At 52.3% G+C, this 13,133-nt stretch overlaps 1 long non-coding RNA gene across 1 annotated transcript; it reads right to left on the bottom strand.

Annotated features, from left to right (window-relative positions):
• Positions 1-8,896: 8,896 nt before the first annotated feature.
• Positions 8,897-11,515, bottom strand: LOC119103651 (uncharacterized). The gene is made up of 3 exons (XR_005094796.1): positions 11,411-11,515; positions 10,857-10,936; positions 8,897-9,013 (listed from the first exon to the last, which is right to left on the bottom strand). It is a non-coding gene; the product is annotated as an uncharacterized LOC119103651 (long non-coding RNA).
• Between the last annotated feature and the right edge of the window lie 1,618 nt (positions 11,516-13,133).

Below are 13,133 nucleotides of genomic sequence, written 5' to 3'. Positions count from 1 at the left end.
CCTACTCCCAACTATTGAAAATGGTGTCAACAACTCCATCCGAGTAAATATAGCAGGTATGAATACCCTGAAATGTACTGCTCCGACGATGTTCCTGGAGTGGTGACACGATTTTGGATCTCAAGCCCGGTTCACGCTGCCACAGGACACGACAGGAAAGGACAAAAGTCCGGCCCAAAACGCTCGAATGAGCCGGCTATTTTCCGTTCCCAGCCGTTTGCGGATAGAACCGGACTTTTGCTGGCGTCTTTTCTGGCGCGCATGTGACGGACGTTTCGAACTTTTCGGCAAACGCTCCCCTTCCAGTTTGCGGCGTGATTCGCGACGGTCGTGTTTCAGCTTGCTCCGTTTCTGCATTAGTTTTCCGTCGTTGTGGGGCAATGTGGTGGTGGTATTTTTGTCAAAATTCCATCACACATTGCTCTGGTACCGTTCACGGTGTACCGTCTCGCCTATCTTAATTTCAAAACAGTAAGTAGTATATTCCTCCTTCAGCGTCCCGTGCTCACGCCATAATTTAGGCTCCGCCCCTTCCCGCCGCCAGGAAGTGCTGCCACCTGCCAGCCGCTGTAAGGACGACGGGGCGGGTGGCTGGTTCGTGCTTGTGCTGACGACAGCCTAATGTGTGTCGGAATTGTGTTATTTAGTTTTAAGTCGTTCTAATAAGTAGTTCATAAGTTAATTTAAGTTAAGTTTAAGGTTAAGACCCAAGATGTCATCAACATCTCCCTTCCGGCGACCGGCCCGGCGAGGGGCTTGTCTACCCCCCTCCACTTCCCCTCCGGAAGGACCGAGCTTCGTGCTCATCAGAAACGTTGACGGAAAAAGTTTCCGCACAACGAACCCCTTTGCCATCCATCGGGAGCTAGAGCTCCGCACCAGTGACGTGGATGGAGCCAAGCTGCTGCGCTCGGGAGCCCTGCTAGGTAGGGTTTTTTCGGAGCATCAGGCAGAGGCCCTGCTCAAATTGAGCAGCTTCCTGGGGCGGGCGGTCACAGCCACCATCGCAGACCGCCTGAACACCATCCAGGCGGTCGTCTACAGTCCGGAGCTCACCGAGCTGTCGGATGACGAGCTACTAGAGGAGCTGACCGGACAAGGGGTGTGCGAAGTTATGTGCCTGCCCTCCCGCCGTCTCGGCCTGGGTCCTAACCCACTCGTCCGCCTGAGATCCAGGGGGCTAAAGCTCCCACGTGCAATCCACTGCGGGTACCTCATGGTCCCACTAAAGACCTGGGTCCCTCCTCCCCAGCAGTGCCGCACGTGCCAACGGTTCGACCACACTGACCGGACCTGCCGAGCTGCGCGTCCGACCTGCGACCACTGTGCCGACCCTCATCACACGCGGGAGTGTGACGCGGAAAACCGCCGCTGCGCCACATGTAAAGGCCCGCACGCAGCTGGGGACCGCCGCGCCTGTCCCGCTTGGCGTGTGCAGCGCGAGGCGCTGCGCGAGCGCCAGCAGCAGGCGGCGGCAGCGGCCTATGCACCGGTCCGAGTGCTCCAGCCTCAGGAGTGGCCCACGCCGCGGGAGGCGTACCCTCATCCGCCCCCTCTAACACCAGCTCCGTGGCGGCGCCCCCTCCCTCCTCCGCGTCCTGTTGAGGAGCCTGACGTATCGAACCAGTGTTGTGCCTCAGCACAACGCTCCTGCTCAGCACGCCGCCCCTCCCTAGCAGGTCAGCCGCGTCCAGTGCTGCGTACGATCGAGCCCGCGCCAGCCGACCCAGTCACAGCAAACCCGGTGGCTGCGAGCCTCCCTGAGCAGGAACCCGCCCCACCAAACTCGGAGAGCCTCTCTCCCACCCCAAAACGTCGCTGTTGGTCCACTCCACCCGTGCCGGCGTCCCAAGAAACCCCATCCGATGCCTCAGCCGCCGCGCTCCTGACGCCAACCCCCCGAGCCAGTCCCTCAGTCGAACGCCGAGCCCGACCCGTCACGCGCTCCGACCGTCGCGCCCCTCGACCGCTCTCTCATTGCCGCTCCGCTGGATGGTCTCCCTCCCTGCCCTAAATGAATCTCCAGTTCGGTGAATTCTTGCTCCAATGGAATACGAGATCTCGGGTATCCCACTGGGCAGAATTCAAGAAAAATATATGATCAAAAACAAACCATTGATAGCCGCCGTTCAAGAGACCTTATTTAACGACTCGGATTCTTTTGATTATAGCTTTAAGATCAACGGTTATTGCCTCTACACACTACATTGGTTATTGCAACGATGCGCCAGACGATTGAACATAATGAAATGCGTAGCAGGGCGGGAGCGGGGCGCCGACAGACGCACTCTCCTCCGCCTCTATACCTCCCTGATACGCCCGATCTTGGACTACAATGGCTTTCTTTTTTATGATATTTCTTCCAAAAAAGTCGAAACCCTGGAGACCATCCAAAACGCAGCCCTCCGCATAGTGACTGGAGCACTTCGCACCTCCCCGTCCCAAATCTGCTCGCGGACACGAATATCCCCTCCCTCTCACACTCCCTACTCACATTTGTGGACAGCTATCCATTTCACAGTTCTTTGCACGTCCAGCTACAGTTAACCCAGCTGAATTTGCTTCTTCCCACTGAGGTGGAGATATCATAGAGCAGTTGTTGCATTGTAAATGTATGTTTTGGTGTATTGTTAAATCACTCATTTTTCAGTTTCTGTGATAGTCATGATCATATGGGATGTCAGAGTCTTCTCAAGTGTATAATCCGTTATTTCTGTTTTTTTACAATTTCATTCTACACCGCCCTCATCAGCAGAAGATGATGTGAAGCCTAAGTGGACATACCACAGAGATCGATACAGAAAACTTCGGAGCGCTGCAAAAAAGCCCCCTGCCCAGTGGCAGCGGCAGTGAAGAGTCCCGCGCTCGCGCTTTGAAATGGCCTCTCTCCCCTCTGCTGGACGCCGTTCTTCACAAGCACACAACATACAGGCGGTGTACATGGAGCGTTTCCATCTTGCCTATATCTGCCTGTTAAATCATTCAAAAGAGTTAAATGCTATTTTTTGGGAGGGATGATTGTGAGCAATTACGGGTGAATAACAAATATGTCGGGCCGTTGTTTAAGGTTTGTACGTCGTTCTGTTTGCGTCAATGTCTCACGTATGCCATGCCGATGTGGTGGCCTCAGCATGCCTGGTGAAATCAGTTTGTCTCTAAAAAAGTGACTGCATTTTGACCAGTTATGCTCTCACGTGGCAGTGGCGGAGACAGCTTCGGCGTCCAGGCGTCCCGTGCTGGAAATGGGGAGACGGACAGCTGCAACGGGAGTGCGGCGGAGGCCAACGGCAGCGGCGGTGTGGCGGCGGCGGCGGTGTGGCAGCGGTCGGAGGCGACATTGACTCCGCCATCTGGCTCCGGACAGCAGAGAAAGAGGAGGCGCACTGGGGAGGGACTAGCGCCCTGGCACCAGGAGCTCCTCGACTATGTAAAAGGGCAAGATGATGAGTGCGAGCTGTCTCAAAGGACGATGTTCGAGTGGGCGGACGATAGTCAGGCCTGCTTCTCTGCCACCAGTCCCCCTCCTACGCCCACTGAAGGACGTGCAGCCGCTCAGGAAAAGGAGCCTACACCCTCCCCAGACGTCGGCCGTGTGCGCTCGCCTGTGCCGGGCATGGACCACGTTCCCGCATACACAGCACCTCCTAAGGAGAGCCACCGGGATGCTTCCCCGAACCCTTCGCGCTCTCCTCGGGCGCGCGCACCCTCCGTGGCGGGGCGCACGCCATCTGGCTCCGGACAGCAGAGAAAGAGGAGGCGCACTGGGGAGGGACTAGCGCCATGGCACCAGGAGCTGCTCGACTATATAAAATGGCAAGATGATGAGTGCGAGCTATTCTGCCGACAGGTCGCAGCGGTTTTGCGCCGAATCGCCAAGCGCAGGCGCTATACCCTGCAACAGGATATCCTGCAGTTGATTATGACGGAGGACATCACCGAGTAACTTTTCCCGCCTTTCCTTCGGTGGTGACAGCTCATAGAAACTTTCTTCTTTGCGTAGTCAAGAAACCATGTTTGTATTCAATTAAGAGTTTGAATAATAAATGTGACCATTTCGTGTTCAGTTGACAATTGTTAGTAAAACCACATCTCGATCAGTAGCGAGTCGGCAAATATGTCTGGCTCATATGCGGTGCGTTTCCGGTCATGACCAACGTTTATCGATCAATAACACATGGGACGACGTAAAACTAGTTCATAGTATTTCTGCCCACTTCGTACCATGTCTTGATGTCTGTTTTTATTAGGTTGTTCTTTTTCCTTCAGAGTACTGAACAGCAGTGGTGGATGGTGGAAGCGCTGGATTACACCATCCACGTACTCGGCTTTAACCCCGTCATCCTCATGCACCGCGTGATCACGGCGTTCCATGAATCGGACATAACTTCGCTCATCGGAAATGCCTTGACTTTTCCCGGGTGCCTGTAGAGCTCTTAGGCTTGTTCCATTGTAGAGAACATGCTCGATATCTATATTCTTTGCATGTCATGACGTGAATAGCTAGTTTGCCAAGACACACCTTCATGTACATATATGAGTATTGCAAGCCCACCCAGAGACTCTGAAAGACTGAAAGCGTTTCCGACTAACTGTGTTGATTGGTTCCAAACTGGATAAGCGTCGTAAAATAGCACCGCTCACCAAGCAATGGTTGCTTACGTCCAACCTGTTGCGTCTCTGGATGTGCTTGCAGTATCTCCTCACTAGTTGAGAAGAACGTTGAGCGAGCTTAGATCTGTCGTGTACCTGAACTAAGAAGCTGAAGTGAACTAAGTAGCCCCGTCAAATGTCTTTGATGCATTCATAGTTGACAGTTCTACATCTGCGAGAACTGACTGGGTAATTATATATTTGCCCCATGCGAAGAAGACGCATAAAAATATATGTACAATTTTGTTTTGTGTTGGTTTAACCAGTGACCCCTAAGGCGCATGTGCTTTTAAAAATACTAACTTGAGAGCATTGCTTTCACTTCTTATTCAATATGTCGTGCCACTGTTATATAATCGCTTAGTGCGTTCAACACTTGTCAGCCATGGTTACTATTGATAATGTTTGTTGACACTGGTTTTGCTCGCACGCCTTGAATCTAGTCAAGAAGAATGTTGATGATTGTGCCTCGTGGTATATTTCCATGCATCTCAGCAATCAGGGTGTGTCTTTGCTAGTGTACGGGATTTATTGGCATGTGAGAAAGCCTTCCTGACATAGCGAGGCATATCTGGCCGCTCCAATGCGGTAAAAGACCCGCGCTATTGTGACATGGTTGCTACTTCTCATGGCGTGCAACTGTGGTAACCTCGTCCGGCTGCCTGCCCAGAACTGCATGTCGTGTACCTTCCAAAGCTGTGGTTATCCCGGAGAGGTCATTGACCTCAATACTTAAATATATTTAAAGCTGACCACCTCTGCTGAAGTGACTATTGTGCGTTATGAAACTCCCACATATCCACAAATACGTCTGATGAAGCCCAACAAATGTCTTGAGTTTCATCGGTATGCGTAAAACCACTGGCAGCTCCAATGACGCCTTTCATTGCGAATGCGTGGCTGGGTCATGTTCACGCTAATTTTAATCACAAATTATTCCGACAGCTGGGTTGTTTGACTCGGTACAATTACAACAGTAGCATGGGCGCAATATTAAAGCAACGGCGCGACAAGATTCGCACGTTATCAATCGTCCCTTCGTTCTCACAACTTGGCAAACAATAAATTATGTACAAAAATTTAAGCCGTCAGAATATGTTACGAAGCGGCAAACAAGCAATGATTACACAACAGGACAGTCTATATCGCCCAGACTGGTGCAAAGCACATTGTAAGTGTAAGAGGTTGTGGTGGTCGGCGGTAACGGGATGAGGCCGCGTAAATACGAGAAGACCTGCGTGTTGTCGATAGGTGAGTGCTGGCAGACCCAGGGCGCCCATCGCTGCCGCGCGGGTGACACGCTGGCGTAAAGCTGTACGTGTGGTGAACAGGGACCGAATCTCCAAAGGAACCCACGAGTCATTAAGGGCCCTGAACACAGCGAGGCCACCACGGGGGATGACTAGGTCATCGCGCCAGCCCAGCGCTTGAACATTCGCCGCCACTGGATCTTGCTGAAGAGCCTCGGTGACGACCCTGGCCCCACGGTTAATCACCCCTTACACTCTATTTAGGTGACGCACTGCAGCCACACCCCAGACCGAGAGGCAATACAGGAGATGACAGCAGGGGACTGGATGATAGATTTACGAACTTCGGGCGACGAAGTTGTTGACTGTGGTTTGATTGTGGTGGAATTTGTTCACCGTGATCCGTCACAAACAGCCAATATTGTTGGTTGTAGCGGATTTTATGCAAGCGGAAAAGGATGGGGCTGCGCATTTAACATAGGATATGAGCATCTCTCAAGAAAAGGTACCTGCAATAGGACCCCCCCCCCCCCCCCCCCAGCAACTTCACGGGCGACGAAGGGCCTAATTGGTGTCCCGCACTGTTGTGGAGTATGGCAGTTATTTAGGGAGCCCACGCGCCAGGCAAGTAGCAGTTGCGCGAGAGAGTTGGCCTTGACATGGTGGTGCGTGGCGGGGGTGCGACGTGTTCGGACACCTCGGACGTTATATTATTACTTTATTATTACCGAGGTATTGGGAAAATACTCACGGTAACACCTGACTTAGTGTTTGGTCGGGCTGTGAGAGTGGACGATACTACATTTGGCGACGAGGATGGGACAACGGGAGCCATTTCAGCTCAAAAGGGTTCGAAGCCTACCTGCGGAGCGTGGGGACGCACCACATCCACGTCACGCTCTATCACCCGGCCGCAACGCGGGTTGATCAACGGCGTCGACAGCGTAAAGTGACGTCTATTTGGAATCGCAACAGAAAAAGAAATTAAGCATTTGGCTGAAAATAAGCAACTTACCCATGAAAAGGAGATGGTAATGGCCCACATCTTCAATAGAACCTTTCATGTCATAAATTCCACTCGAGTCGCTGCCAATCAGAATTGGCGGGCATTCCTTCCCCTCACAGGCTGCTGTTACCTGTGGCTTCCCGACGGAAACAGTATGATCAGGGATCGACTCGCCATGGGGTGCGAAAACGTTGGGTGCAACAAGCGTTCCCAAAAATGTCTGAACTCAAGCTCGCCCTTGCAATGGACACTGCCCTCACCGAAGATGCGGCGAGCCACGGCGCTAAGGTGATGGGCGGAGAATAGCAGCCCCATCGCCGCAGTCGAGGAGAGCCGTGCTATGCTAACAGGCCCCTCTCGCCTGTGCAAGGTTTGTGGGACATGCCACGTCATGAGCAGACGGTTGTGGCCGGCTCGCCTGGCCGGAAGCAGCCGCAGGAGCCAGCGCCCGGCCGCAGTGGCGGGTTCGGCCGGCGCTAGACGGTCGCAAAGTAGACCCAGCCCGACACTGCAGACGACGGTGGGGCGATACTGCACGGCATTCCGTCGGCCGCCGATGATCGCTTTCCAAGCACGTTCCGGTACGAGGTGCCGGAGATTAAGTGGATGGGTCGTATCCTGACACCGGAGAGCGGTGTGCAGCCAGATCCGGCAAAAGCAGCAGCTGTTCACGAATATTCGGTCCCCACCGACGTGCCTGGTCTAAAGGGATTCTTGGGAATAGAGGGCGGCCCGTCACATATTGTTCCCGCTCACCCAAGTCATATGAAATCGTGCACTCACAACTGGAAAAGGAGCTCCTGGCTATCAGCTCTGCGATTACACGCTTGGATCACGGCTGGAGGCAATGCGAGCAGCTGCTAAAGCCGGTCCGATGCTGACAGAGTTCATCGGACAGCTGCGGTGGGGATGGTCGGACCACAGGCGCCATCTGTCGGTCATTCTGAGGGTATGCCACCCCTTTTGTGAGGAGCTGGCAACACAAGACGGTTTGTCATACAAAGGATGGTTCTGATCCTTCCGTCGTCCCACCAGTGAGACATCATCACTAGACTCCACAGCATTCTCATCGGCGAGGCGCCAATCCTCCGACTGGCGTAGCAAAATGCGTTCTGGATTGGAATGTCCGGCATGACCAGCGAGGCCATCCTCAAAGTGTCTGGTTTGTTTGGCACATCGGCCCGCGCAGGCGCCTCAATTGCCGCTCCCACAAAAAGTTCCGAGTAGGCCCTAAGAGAAAGAAGCGGTGAATCTGTTGGTACTGCGTGGCTCTGCTCACCTACTGCTCGTGGACTATTACGCAAATTGTGTGGCGGTTGAACCGCTTACTCGCTTCACGGTGTCTCACGTCATAGCTACCTTAGCCTCCCAGTTCGCTCTTTATGGCCTGCCAGAGACGCTGGGCAGCGACACTGGGCCCCGTATAGCAGGGACAACTCCCTCGTATTCACCAAAGGCCTGGGCACTCGCCACGTGACCGGCATGCCGCGATACCCCCGTCAAACGGTAAAGCCGAAAATTCGGTCAAAACTGAAAAATGGCATGCGCACAGCTATGGAAGATGGTAAAACCTCGCTCTGGGCATTAATGACGCGGCGGAATACTCCGAGTAAAGAGATGACTTTCTCCGGCACAAAAACCGTTCTGCCGTGCCTGTCGCACGTTCTTACCGGCACTCCGATCTAATGCACCCTCCTTCCGCGCTACCCCTTTGCAGTTCCCGAGATACTCACGTGCCGAAAAGCCCTGTCAGGCTTCCTACTATGATCGAAAGGCCAGACCGTGGTGGTGATTTGGGCTTTGGGGCGCACCGACTACATTGGTCATATGGCGCCCACGAAAGGCCAGCCCGCTGCCGCCCCTGGTCCCAGGCCAGTCTGTTAGGGTGCGCCTGCCCGGGCAGGGGGCGTGGTCACCTGAAACGTGCGTGCCGGTGGCGGGGCCGCGCCCGTACCGGGTCCGAGTCGACGGCGTGTTGTACTGACGTAACCGCCGGCACCTGCTGAGCGCCAGTGGCCCGCCTCCGCCGCCACTGAGCGTGGACCGACTCGATCCGCCTGTTCGGCCGATGTCCGAGCAGGCCTCTCCAGCACGACGTGGCGGGAGTCTGCCGGCGACAGCACCACGGTCACCACACGGTGCTCCGGGGACCACGTCTGATAATCCGATGCCGGCTCAAAGCCCAGGTCCGAAGGCACCTTCGGTGCCTGAGCATGGTGTCTCTGAGCCAGCCCCTGGCGGTTCTTCCGGCCCTTTCGCAGACCAGAGCCGACTTTTCGGCCCCCAGCATACCTGACCGATTACGTGCCCCGATAGATGTTTCCTTATCTAGATGGAAGGGACGGTGAAGTAGTCAATGTTCTAAATGTCAAAAGCTTGTTTCATTAGTTAGAAGTCAAATGTTTTAACTGTGTGTAAAACTCTCCAAGACCGAGATGTGAGGATGTACATGGGGATGTGCCGCATGCCGCAGGTTACACATTGTGTATTCCAGGACCTATGTCGGTTGTTCTTTTTTCGATACTTGGGCGCGACAGCGTTGGTCTGTACTCTAGTCAATGTCCTAATTGTCAGCATTTAGATGCTGCGAAGATGTCGCGTATGTCGCGGATAGCTATTCGTGGACTCTTGTCGGTACTTATTGGCCGTCATAGGTAGTTTTTGGTAATCGGTGGCCTGTTATCCGTAGTTATCAGTAGTTTCATCTTTTCGTTAGCTGTGATGAGATGTGCCGTATGCGCTTGGCGCGGCTTGTGCATCTGACGACATCTCGTGGGTGATGACCTAACTAGTGATTGCGACGACTGGCCGGCCAAGTGGCAACAGCAACCGGTGGCGCGGTCAGGCACAGCCGCGCGCGCACTGGCGTGTAAGTGGTTGGGCTGTTGAGGTTGAGGCGCTGAGGTACGCGCCGTGTTCCTAGAGAGATGAATTGAAGCATACGAGCACAGAAACTGTTTGCATTCATTCATGTTACTCGCTCACCGCGGACAGTGCGATAAAACCATAACGCTGCGCGGCCGTAGACCAGAAACGCGTTAATGGAGTTTGTTCCAGAGAGTCTGCCCTTTAGACCACCGGCACATGCAGACTTAAACAGCTAAAGGAAGTAAGGGGGACGCGGTCTTAGGCCGTGTTTTGCGTTATACCGAATAAGAGTGGAAGGTACTGCTACAAACATTGCAGCGCAGAAAAGGTGGGGTGCAAACATTGCGGCTTGTGGGACTTGCGCGACGGCCCGCGACAGTATGTTCCATGAGTGTTGACAGTCTGGAGAATGGGATCAATGAATCAAGTAATACACACTGAAATACAGGCATGTCATTTGTGAAGCACCTGAGTGCTGAACAGGCAGGCCCTGCTACAATTCTCACAATGAAAAGTCTGGTATTATGATTGTGGGCAACAACTGAAGCTGGAAGAGACAACACTGCAACAATATGGGAGCAAACCATGTGCTAGTTCACAGAAAAATAGCAAAAACATGTACAAACAGTGTGCTATTGCTTCTACTGCCTTCCCTCATTTATTATCCATGACTTAACAGGCAAAGATATAGAGACACAGCATATTTCACTACCTATTTCCTACATCTGAGGTGCACAGGCCCATGGTATCCATGTAGAACTATGCCCTCTTTGAACATATTCTTAATTATATCTGTTTTATTAATAACTTGACAAAAACCATGCCATTTTTCTTCTGATAGTTCATTCACAGCAGGCCTGACAAAGTGCAAACTACTTAGCTACATGAACTAATGCCCCTGATATTACTTGAGACTTGGAATACCCTGGTACTCAAGATTTTGGTTCATATTTGATCTAACCTTGCTGATTTCCTACAAATTACTCCATTCAGGTTGCCAATAATATGCTTAAATATATTGATTAGGCAAACATACCTGAAAGATATAGCAAAACACTTCAATGGATTTGCATGGAACTTACCATATCACTGAACAGTTCATTTGCTCTGTCACCTTCTTGTCATTGTCATAGAAGTGGTCGGGCTGCACTGCTGATGGACCCTGAGAATACAGGACTATATATCAGACACCAGCTTTTAACAAAATAATCCAGCAAAATCACATGCAACCCACATGCTGAAAGAGAACAAAACTAAGCTTGATGAAGGTATTTCCTGAAGAACTTGTACATAGCATGCATAAATGGGTTTGCATTGATCACAAGGCTTGTCCTAAACACATGGTAGGTGGTAACTGAGTTTTATCTGCTGGGAGCCTGGGAGCTGTCACCTGTCATCTAAACAGCACAAACTGTATTTTAGGAAAGAGCCAAATAAGTGAAAGCACATACAGCATTCATCTTGAGGCAAAACAAATTGCACACCCAAAGCCTGCAACGCATGTGTAGCATTGTCTGGTACCAATCGACAGACTGGTCCGCGACCGCATCCCTCATTACGCCTACAGCCTTGCACGAGCCTGCCCCACCTGCATTCCAAAGCCTTTTCCGTTCTGTCTGTACTAATACGGTCGCACCTGTGACATCTCACAGCCATGGTCTTTCGACATCATGTGAAGGCAGTCGCCGTGGCCGCATCACATAGCACATACGGCCCTACGCGGCAGTACGGCAACGCAAGGCACGAGCCGGCCCCCACAAAACTCACAAACGTGGGGCAACGCCAGCCCCACATGCTTTGCGGCGTTCGCCTGCTTGGTAAGGTTCAAATGAGCTGTGCACAATGTTTACCGCCAGGGTCGCTAGTGGCATTATACATGACACCCGCTCATTATTTTGCTATCGATATTCTATTTTTCGACCATTTATTACGTGTGTATTAAATTTCTTCTAAGCATATTCGAATTTATTTCAATTGGCATCACTACATTCGCCTACGAAATGCATAAATCAATGGAAATTAGCATGGGGTCCTGCCCTGCGGGAGCGCGGAAATTATGTTCAAGTTGGGCGGTAGGCGAGCTCCAAAATGCCACGAGTCCCAAGCTGCAATAGAAGGCCTTCCTTCAAGCTAAAATGTACCGTTATCAGATGTTTTGGGTGCAAAATTTCGACCGACCCGTGGCAAACTTCAGGACGCATCCAGTCCTGCCATAAGCGTAGCCAAGCAAGGGGCCTGTCCCCCCCCCCCCCCTAGGCCTGATAACTTTATTAAGTAGCGCCACTCCTATTTGATTAACTCGGCATGTGCCCAAGTGGCCGGTTGAATACCCTCCGCTTAGTTGGGGGTTGATTTCCCCCCCCCCCCCCAATACATAACAACTAAGAGATCTAGAGACGGCGATCGAAATTTTAAGTAACAAAAAGTCCCACGCCTCGCGTTGCAGTCTCCGTAGGTCGCGCGGCGTACACTCTGCATTCAACACTAGGTGGTTGCCAACGGGCGGACGAAACTGATGACGTGTCTAAAAAAAGCATCTGTGAACAATTTAAGACAAATAAATTCCCAGATTAAGCTAACCTGTACCATTTTTAGACTGAAGATAGCAGCGGGTTAACACTTACAGCACCGCAAACTGGTGCTGGAGCTTGGTGGTGATGGGACTGGAAGAGTAAATGCAGGATCCCTATTTCACGTGTTGCTGTAACTGTTAACATGTTCAAAAGGCAGTGTATAAGTACAAATATGAGAGCATGCCGAATATTATCTTTGAAAGGCACGCATCGACTTGAAAGACTTTCGAAAGCATAATTTCAAGACGGTCGTTTTCGCGCGCGCGGAGCACGCCGCCTGAGCTATGTGCAGCTACCAGGGCCGTTCGGCTTTACGGAAGCTGCAACCCTAGCTACTGGTGCTCTTTCTCCTAAGATTACGAGGGCGCAGGCTCAAAATGTTTCTGTGATTTGTTGTACTATTCGATTGTGTAAAAGGACAGACGTTCTCAAGCTGTTGTTGGTTTGGCGTTTTTTTCTTACTTTTCACCTCATTTCGATCCCCTTTATTTAGAATTAATGAGCTCCCTTACTTTACCGGGCAACGGGCTTCGTGCGCAGAACCCTAGGGGGTATATTATCGTTCCCGGCCAGGGGATGAAGGGTCATTCCGACCCAGCGAGGGGTGCCTACCGGCTGCCATTCTGGCGACACGGGGGCTGGGTCCCTTGAGCGCTACAGAGGCCCTTTTAGGCCTACATCATACATTGATGCCCTCCTAGACGCGGGAGGCCCTTTGACCCAGGCAGCTGGTCCCAGATCGATGCAGGGGTTCCTTATTGACGTAGAAATATCCCGTACCGCCGC

This window comes from Pollicipes pollicipes, unplaced genomic scaffold (genome assembly GCF_011947565.3).
Source record: "Pollicipes pollicipes isolate AB1234 unplaced genomic scaffold, Ppol_2.1 Scaffold_5724;HRSCAF=6776_pilon_pilon_pilon, whole genome shotgun sequence".
Taxonomy (NCBI): Eukaryota; Metazoa; Arthropoda; class Thecostraca; order Pollicipedomorpha; family Pollicipedidae; genus Pollicipes; species Pollicipes pollicipes.
Note: the sequence above shows the minus strand (reverse complement) of the source record. Positions and strands in the feature narration are given on the sequence as shown.